At 40.4% G+C, this 8,186-nt stretch overlaps 1 protein-coding gene across 1 annotated transcript in view; it reads right to left on the reverse strand.

Moving 5' to 3' along the window:
• Taf3 (TATA-box binding protein associated factor 3) overlaps positions 1–8,186 on the reverse strand; it is a 164,878-nt gene that overhangs the window by 114,402 nt on the left and 42,290 nt on the right. The window lies entirely within an intron of this gene.

An 8,186-nucleotide genomic window follows, 5' to 3' on the forward strand; every position in this document is an offset into this window, starting at 1 on the left:
TGGGTGGGTGAGCGGGCGGCCGGGTGAGGGGGCGGGTGAGTGGGCGGGCGGGCGGCAGCCTGGCACTGCTGCTTCCAGAGCTCTACAGGGAGAAACTTTCCAGCGTGCGGGCGACCTATGTGAGTTTTATCAGGTGGAAAAGCACTTAAGGGCACAGGTAAAGATTTCGGTAGAAATGAGGATCTTGCCATCTCTCCAGTGATAACAATAATTAAACCAACAAACTTTCACAACTTTGGAAAATATATGTCAATGTCCAAATGCACAGATTATACAGGACACGACATAGCAATTTACATTCATGACTATACACAACTATCACACACTAGTTTCTATACCATCCCTTTCTCTTGTCCCGTGAACATCACATGTCAACAATCTCTCCTAAAGCAACAATTCAATAGCTACTCTTTCAACAATAAGTTGTCTTCTAATGAAACCAACAGGAAATGTTTAGAAAACACACTCTTGAAATACTCACACCTAGACTTTCTTGCCTCAAGTAACTTTATATAAAAATTTCCACTTCAGCTTACAGAAAACCAGGTTCACAGTTTAAAATATGAGTGTTTGTCAAACATGAAGCTAAAGTGTTGTTTTCAGGGAACAATTATTTAAAAATTCTGAAATGTTCTTCAGATTGTTTTAGTACTCTCATTTTCTCTTATTAAAGTTTTTATTTAACAGTCACTCAGGAACAAAGAAAAGGTAACTATAAAGAGTGCCCCCAGCTATTTAGCACATGTGATGTGTCTGCTTCTGGTCAGTAGGTAGCCGCTAGCTTTTGCAGAGAAAGCAAAGCCTAGGCATAGAAAGCACCTCACGTCCCAGCTACAGACCCCTTCCCAGCTACAGACCCCGTCCCAGCTACAGACCCCTTCCCAGCTACAGACCCCGTCCCAGCTACAGACCCCGTCCCAGCTACAGACCCCGTCCCAGCTACAGACCCCTTCCCAGTTACAGACCCCGTCCCAGCTACAGACCCCTTCCCAGCTACAGACCCCTTCCCAGCTACAGACCCCTTCCCAGCTACAGACCCCGTCTGTAGGACGCTCTCTGCGGGAGCGTACGCTGCTGTTGCAGCCTATTTTCTATCAGTAAAATCATTCCTTATAAGAAAACACCAAGTTTTAAAATGTTTCCTCTCTTATTGCCCTCTTGATTAAAGTTGAATTAAAATGTTCTCAAAGAGAGTGGCAATTTTCTCAATGCACTTCTTTGCTGGCAGGACAGTTTCTTCTCCTTCTTTTCTTTTTTTGAGTAATGAGACACCAGAGGGTTTGGGGTAAAATCACTACACTAACTATATTTTAAAAGGACCATTGTTCTATTTTTAAAGCTCTAACTCTTAGTGGTACATTAGGCCTGCCACACACAGATAACTCTGAAAAGAGACATCAACTTGTCTTTCATGTAACTTTTCAGCTGGAGCCACGGCACCCTGCATACCCGCCAGGGCCGGCGCTCCAAGCAGCCCTTCAGTCCAGGAGGCCACCACAGCCTTTGGGTTTTCTCTCTCTCACAGTACAATCTAGAGGATCCAGAAAGAAAACACAGGTTTTTGTTTGTTTGTTTGTTTGTTTGTTTGTATGTGTGTTGAGGAAACACTATCATTCCTTAGCCAGAAAAATGAATTGCTACACTAGTGGCTGTGTGGGCCACATTATCAGAATTAAGAAGAATACAAGCCAAGGATCATCTTCTATAGAAATGTCTAAAGAAAATGCTAACAGTTACTAGAAGGGTGTCAAGTATTTATATAACTTTTACTTAAGTGGTCAAATAAATGTATTAAGTACTGAGAGAGAAGGAGGGAGGAAAGAAGGCAAGAGACACACTTCTGGGGCAATGAGTGACATGGTCTCTGGAGGAGGAATAAGAACATCTGAAATCAACAGAGGTTGGGCTCCGTCTCCTTACCTCAATTATCCACTAGGATAAGAAAAGTCCCCTTAAAGCAAGGAAAAGCCACCAACTGATCTCTAAATGAGTGTAAACTCATACAGTCATAACAAAATACAGAATCCTAGGGCTGTAAAGTGTGGAAAGGGTTGTTTTTAACACTGGAAAAGAAAACCCACCAAGACCTGTAACTTCTCTAGAGAGAATGCTTTCCAACTGTTAGGTGGCTCCTCTATGGGAGGCATCTGGCAGAACCACTACCCAGAAAGAAAATAAATTCTAGGTCCATTTGTCCTAGGGTGATGGTCATCTTACCTGCAGAAAATCAAAACAAATAGACTCAAAGCTCTTTAACATATCAGAAAGGTGTTCCTCTGAGTTAAAAACACACTAGTGCATGTGTCTGAGTTCTGTCCGTCTTCTCTGTCACACAGTGCTCCTCAAAGCTCTTTAGGACAGGTCTCTGTTCCCACCAGAGCTCCTCAGCTAAGGAAACCAAAATCTGCGCCAAGGTCCCTGGGTAAGATGTCTATCTATACAAAGTCCAAAGTGATTATTTTAACAAGGAAACTCAAGTTATGTTTTTAATTTATAAATGCCTTCTATAATATTTATTCTTTTAGAAAAACAAGCAGCCTCTCAGACTTCATCAGTCCAAGTTTAAAACTGGAGCAACTCATGGCTTCCAAAATGCTATTTTAATCGGTTCCTGTCTCTTTAAAAAGCCTGCATAATTAATGACACTTTTAGTGCCATTCAAATAAATAAAAAACAGTATGGGTATATTCCACATGACAAGCTTACAGCTTTAAAAATCATTAAGAACTTGGCAATAATATTTTCAGTGAATTTTACAATTGCCAGTCGATCCTAATGCACTTGACTTATCTGTGGAGATAAAACTTATCTTGACCTTGCTGAATACAAACAACCCAGACTAAAACCTATGATAGCCTCTGTGGAAGAGAAGGCAGCGACAGCCATTACAAGGCGATACAGGCAAGTCCAGGACTCAATACAAATGTTCCAACAAAAGGAAAATTTGCTTTATTCCCTCTTTGGTCATAACAAATAGGAAAGCAACAGTTTTATGCCTCCAGGCAAACAACATTCAGTTATTTTTTTTTCTAATCTACCTAATATATTTTAAACAAGAAACAGCAAGGCCTTTGTCTTAAGAAGTCCCATGAAGCACAAAGGAGCAGGGGACCAACGAGAAGGAAACTAAATGTCTTCCTTTGAGGACAGCTATGACATCAGAGAAACTCGGTGCAAAACAGCAGAATCCTTCCTTACCATAGCCTGAATTTTTCAGCTTTCACTTTAAACTCAAATATTCTAAAATTACACCTCCAGTGACTAATGCCTAAAAGATATTATGACAGTGTCCTTAAACAGTCTCTCTCTTCTCTCCAGTGTTAACACCACATTTTAAAAACTCAGCGTAAAGAACTAAATGAGAATGGGAAGGCCCACTCTGCTTGCGAAGCCTGCAGGCGCAGAGGGAGCTGACACAGCCCACTTTCACTTCTAGGAGCCTGTCTCCAGACAGGGCCACCTGGGCCAACTGGGCCACTCGGGCCTTGCACTAAAGTGCTTCATGTACTTAAGGAAAACTCCAGGAAAATGCTGACTCCTTCACAGTACAAGGCTACTCATAGTACTAAGATTTCTGATTCTCAAGTAAACTTCTCTTGCAATTTTAAAGCACAAAATGAAATAATTTCAAAATATTAGTCATAAAGTTTCAGTTCAAAAGATGAGAAGAAACTTTATAATTTGGCCTTGAAATCGTTTTCTTTAATTTTAGACTACTGGGGAGGCAAACCATAAAGCTACGATGTGTGCCCGACACTCGAACTCCAGGCTGGGCTCTCCAGTCTCACTGCCCTCCAGCAGTCGGCAGTGGTCAGGCCACGAGTACACATTTAGTTGTTCCAAATGACTTTTACGAGCGTTAAGCAAGAGAGGCAGCTTAAGCCAGCTTTCCACATCACTTTTTAGTAGTCTGATAACTGTATCAATGGCATATGATTTTAAGGAAGCATGAAAAGAAAGTTATTAGCAAAGTTACTAAGTTGATCAGTAGCTTTCATCAGCAGAGCACTAGTACAGAACTACCAGTCCTCGGTTACTACGCCGGGCACCTGAACACTCCTCTTATGACTGTGGCACATTAACTCCACTAAAACCAAGAATTTTAAACGTTCCCTACTAGGTAATTAGCTCATAGGGCCTAAATGAAACCTACAGTAATTTTTATACATTTCCATCTCCAGCATTGCTTAGTGCAGATAAAAAGCAACACAACTTCCTATATTTTAATAGGGGGCAGTTTAGGCACTTAGCTATAGACTTAAAAAAATAATGCCATCCACAAACAAACTCTACCACAAAGAATATGGCTTGACTGCTAATTATATCGAGAACTAATTTTAATTACATAGAGAATATTGCTTTTAAAAACACTGCAAATTGCAAAGGCAGACAAGGAGTTGGGCGAAGCAATACATTTCTCTTGTGTTACAACAGTGCCCTCTACTGGCAGTTATAGAACCTTGCACACATAAAGTATGACATTTTTACTGGGGGGAAAAGGCCAGGAAGAACAAACTTTAATTATGGAAACTGTGCTGCCTTTAATGTAAATGATGAACTCCAACTTGTGTCACGTTAAACCTAAACCAATATTTAACTTGACATATGAAGAGCCTTCCGATGAAATTTGTAGTTTTAAAAGAACTGAATTCAAAAAATGTTTCCAACTATATATTTAGTTAAAGACAAACCATGTTAAAGTTATAAATAAATATGAGAAATACTTGGATAATTCAACATTTCTTAGTAACAAATTCAGAGAGCTAAAGAAACTAAGATCTTCAGTGAAAGTATGAATATTTTTCTTGGGATGCCATAAAAGTGAGCACCCAACTCATTAACAACAGATCTTCATACAGTCAGTTATTGAAACCATTCAGAGGCAGAGACAATCTATGACTTCACTTATCTCTTGTAACTAGCAATATTTCTTTAGCACAAAAACCAGTTCCACAAGAACACCCTTGTTTTCAGCCACAGTTGATGAAGCAAAGGCAACAGCTATTAGTAACAAAACGACCATGGAGTTCTTAGCTGGAACAAAAACTCTAGATGTTTGTAAGAAATCACAATAGAAGCCTGTGTGTGACACACGATCAAAGCTTTGAATCTTACACTGTAAGACAGAGCATTAAGAAATGCTTAGGGGCTGGCAAGATGGCTCAGTGGTTAAGAGCACTGACTACTCTTCTGAAGGTCCTGAGTTCAAATCCCAGCAGCCACATGGTGGTTCACAACCATCTGTAATGAGGTCTGACACCCTCTTCTGGCACATGTGAAGACAGTTACAGTGTACTTATGTATAATAATAAATAAATCTTTAAAAAAAAAAAAGAAAAAAAGAAATGCTGCTTATAGCTGGGCAGTGGTGGCACAGCACTCAAGAGGCAGAGGCAGGAGGAGGATTTCCGAGTTCCAGGCCACTCTCATCTACAGAGCGAATTCCAGGACAGCCAGGGCTACACAGAGAAATCCTGTCATGAAAAAACAAAACAAAACAAAACAAAACAAAACACCAACCAACCAACCAAAACCAAAAGATAAGCCAACCAACAAACAAAAAACAAAGCAGTGTTTATAAACTAGCATGCCTCCCAACTGACCTCAAATTCCTGCTATTTCACTCTCAGCTGACTAGACCCCAGAAGACTTCCTGCTGCTTTTATCTGCCTATAATAAATAGGTTAATTCTATCACAGGGACCTACAAACTTGTGCTGCAGAAACCTTATCTTAAAATCAGCTCAAGATGAAACTGACTTCAAGAAAGGTAAAGCCTTGAATACATTCTGAAGAACAAAGTGGCCACAGCAGGAAATTATCAGGCAGAGTTTAAAGTCTTAGGGCAAGGGCTGCCGAGACATTCAAGGCTTTGAAAACTGGCAGACAGAAGTAGACAGAAAGAAGGATGTGAAGTTCAGCAGCTCACAGCCTAGTGAGGGCTGAAAACTTTCAAGAATTAGGTTAAGAGTTACCACCCGACTTTTTAACTACAGGTCTTCATATCTTACTAATGGTGACATTTTCAATTTTATAAGGGGAACAAGAGAAAGATGAAACTTAAATCTAATCTCTTATTTTATAACGAACTACTAAAAGCATCCTTCCTTAGGCCAAGATGCACATGTAAAGAAAGTGTATCCTACATTGTCAGTGGGAGGACAAGCAGAAGAAACACGGAAAGTACCAGAGAATGATAACAGAGATAAAAGTTAACAGAATATACCTGCATTCTGAGGACCAGAAATTAATTTTTACAAGAATATACTTTCCTCCAAATGATCAGAACTTAAAAGAAGTGAATGATGAGATTTTCACACTTAAAGGCATGATAGATTACAAAAGGCAAGGAGCAAGGCAACTATGGGATCAGAATTCTACTGTTTCCTCTCCAGAGAAGTTCATGGATATGTTTCTTTCTACAGACTCTTAAAACAGAGACAGACAGACTGATACACACACACACACACACACACACACACACACGCACACAGAACACGTACATACGATATGCACGTTTGTGTATATTTTCACTATTACACTATTACTTGTATAATATTCCAAGCCACTTTTTTTATCTCCTAATTATCTACAGTTTTTTTAAAGGATACACATCTAAAATCTCTAAATTTAAACGTGCACAAAGGGATATTTTAAAAAAAATCTACGAAGAGGGGCTGGAGAGCTGGCTCAGAGGTTCAAAGCACTTGCTGCTCTGTCCCAGCACCCACATGGTTTACAGCCGTCCCTGACTGAAGTTCCAAGGTTCTAAGATCCTCCTCTGACCTCTCTGGGCACATGGCACACATACATATATACAGGCAAAACACTCACACACATAAAATAAGTAAGTCTAAAAAATTAACCAAGCAGATACTCTGGAAACAAAGACTGAACTAGAAAGTGACACAACAGCACAGAAAGGTCATGTCTGCAGTACAGAAGGGTAAAAAGAAATAAAAGTCTAAGCCTCGCAGAGTCACAAGAATTCACATGAGATGACAAACTGAGGAAAAGCAAAAAGGTCCCAGCATAGTGAAGAGCAGGATCCCAAAGTAAGCCAAACTAAAAGGAGTCAATCTGATGCAATATGGACTACTTATTCCTAAAGGACACTACCACACAATATGGATTATCTATTCCTAAAGGACACTGCACACAATATGGACTACCTATTCCTAAAGGACACTACCACACAATATGAACTACTTATTCCTAAAGGACACTACCACACAATATGGACTACCTATTCCTAAAGGACACTACCACACAATATGGACTACCTATTCCTAAAGGACACTGCCACACAATATGGACTACCTATTCCTAAAGGACACTGTCACACAATATGGACTACCTATTCCTAAAGGACACTGCAAACAATATGGACTACCTATTCCTAAAGGACACTGCACACAATATGGACTACCTATTCCTAAAGGACACTGCACACAATGCAGCTCAGAGCAACTGATACCAAGATACTCTGATCAACTCTTTAGACTTTCAGAAAGGGAAAACAAACAACAAACTCCTTTGAGTATTTAAAGAGCAAAAGGGATAAGTTATATACCAGGGAAAAAGGCTTGCAAACAAGGCTCAAACCACTGGCTATCAGTGTCCCGGGACCAAAGTAGGTATGGTCCTGAAACACAACCCTGAAAATGTGTAGGTCAGAGTCTAGTTTCTACAAAGTGTAAGTCTGCATATCAGAGAGAGCCTTCCTTGGGTATAGATAGGAACTCTAGATCAAACAAGGAAAACAAGTATTTGAAGGTTCTAGAAAGCAAGGAAGAGCAAGCCGACTTGAAGGACAGTTACGGTTCAGCACTGAAGAGTGCCCCATCTTTGGGGCCTTCTGTCTAAAGGCAGACTCTAGCCTGTGCTTGGTGAAGTCACTGGAATGTAAATAAAATCCTGTACTGCTACTCTCCTGTGGACTCAGGATGGAGCCTGAGATAGACAACCAAACTCTCTACAAGGAGATAGATAGACAGTGGGAGGAGTTGACCAGAGGTGGGGCATGCTGGTCTCTACTTATAACAATTATGGTGGTATTATATTTTGTCAAAATGAAAAAAGTACAAAGCAAGACTGAATCCTAAGTGAAGAGCAGCGCTGGAGCAATGGCAGGCTGAGAGTGTGCTCTTCAGTACACCCTCAGTCAGCGTGGCCACAGCAGCGACT

The sequence above is a fragment of the Mastomys coucha genome, unplaced genomic scaffold (genome assembly GCF_008632895.1).
Source record: "Mastomys coucha isolate ucsf_1 unplaced genomic scaffold, UCSF_Mcou_1 pScaffold7, whole genome shotgun sequence".
Taxonomy (NCBI): domain Eukaryota; kingdom Metazoa; phylum Chordata; class Mammalia; order Rodentia; family Muridae; genus Mastomys; species Mastomys coucha.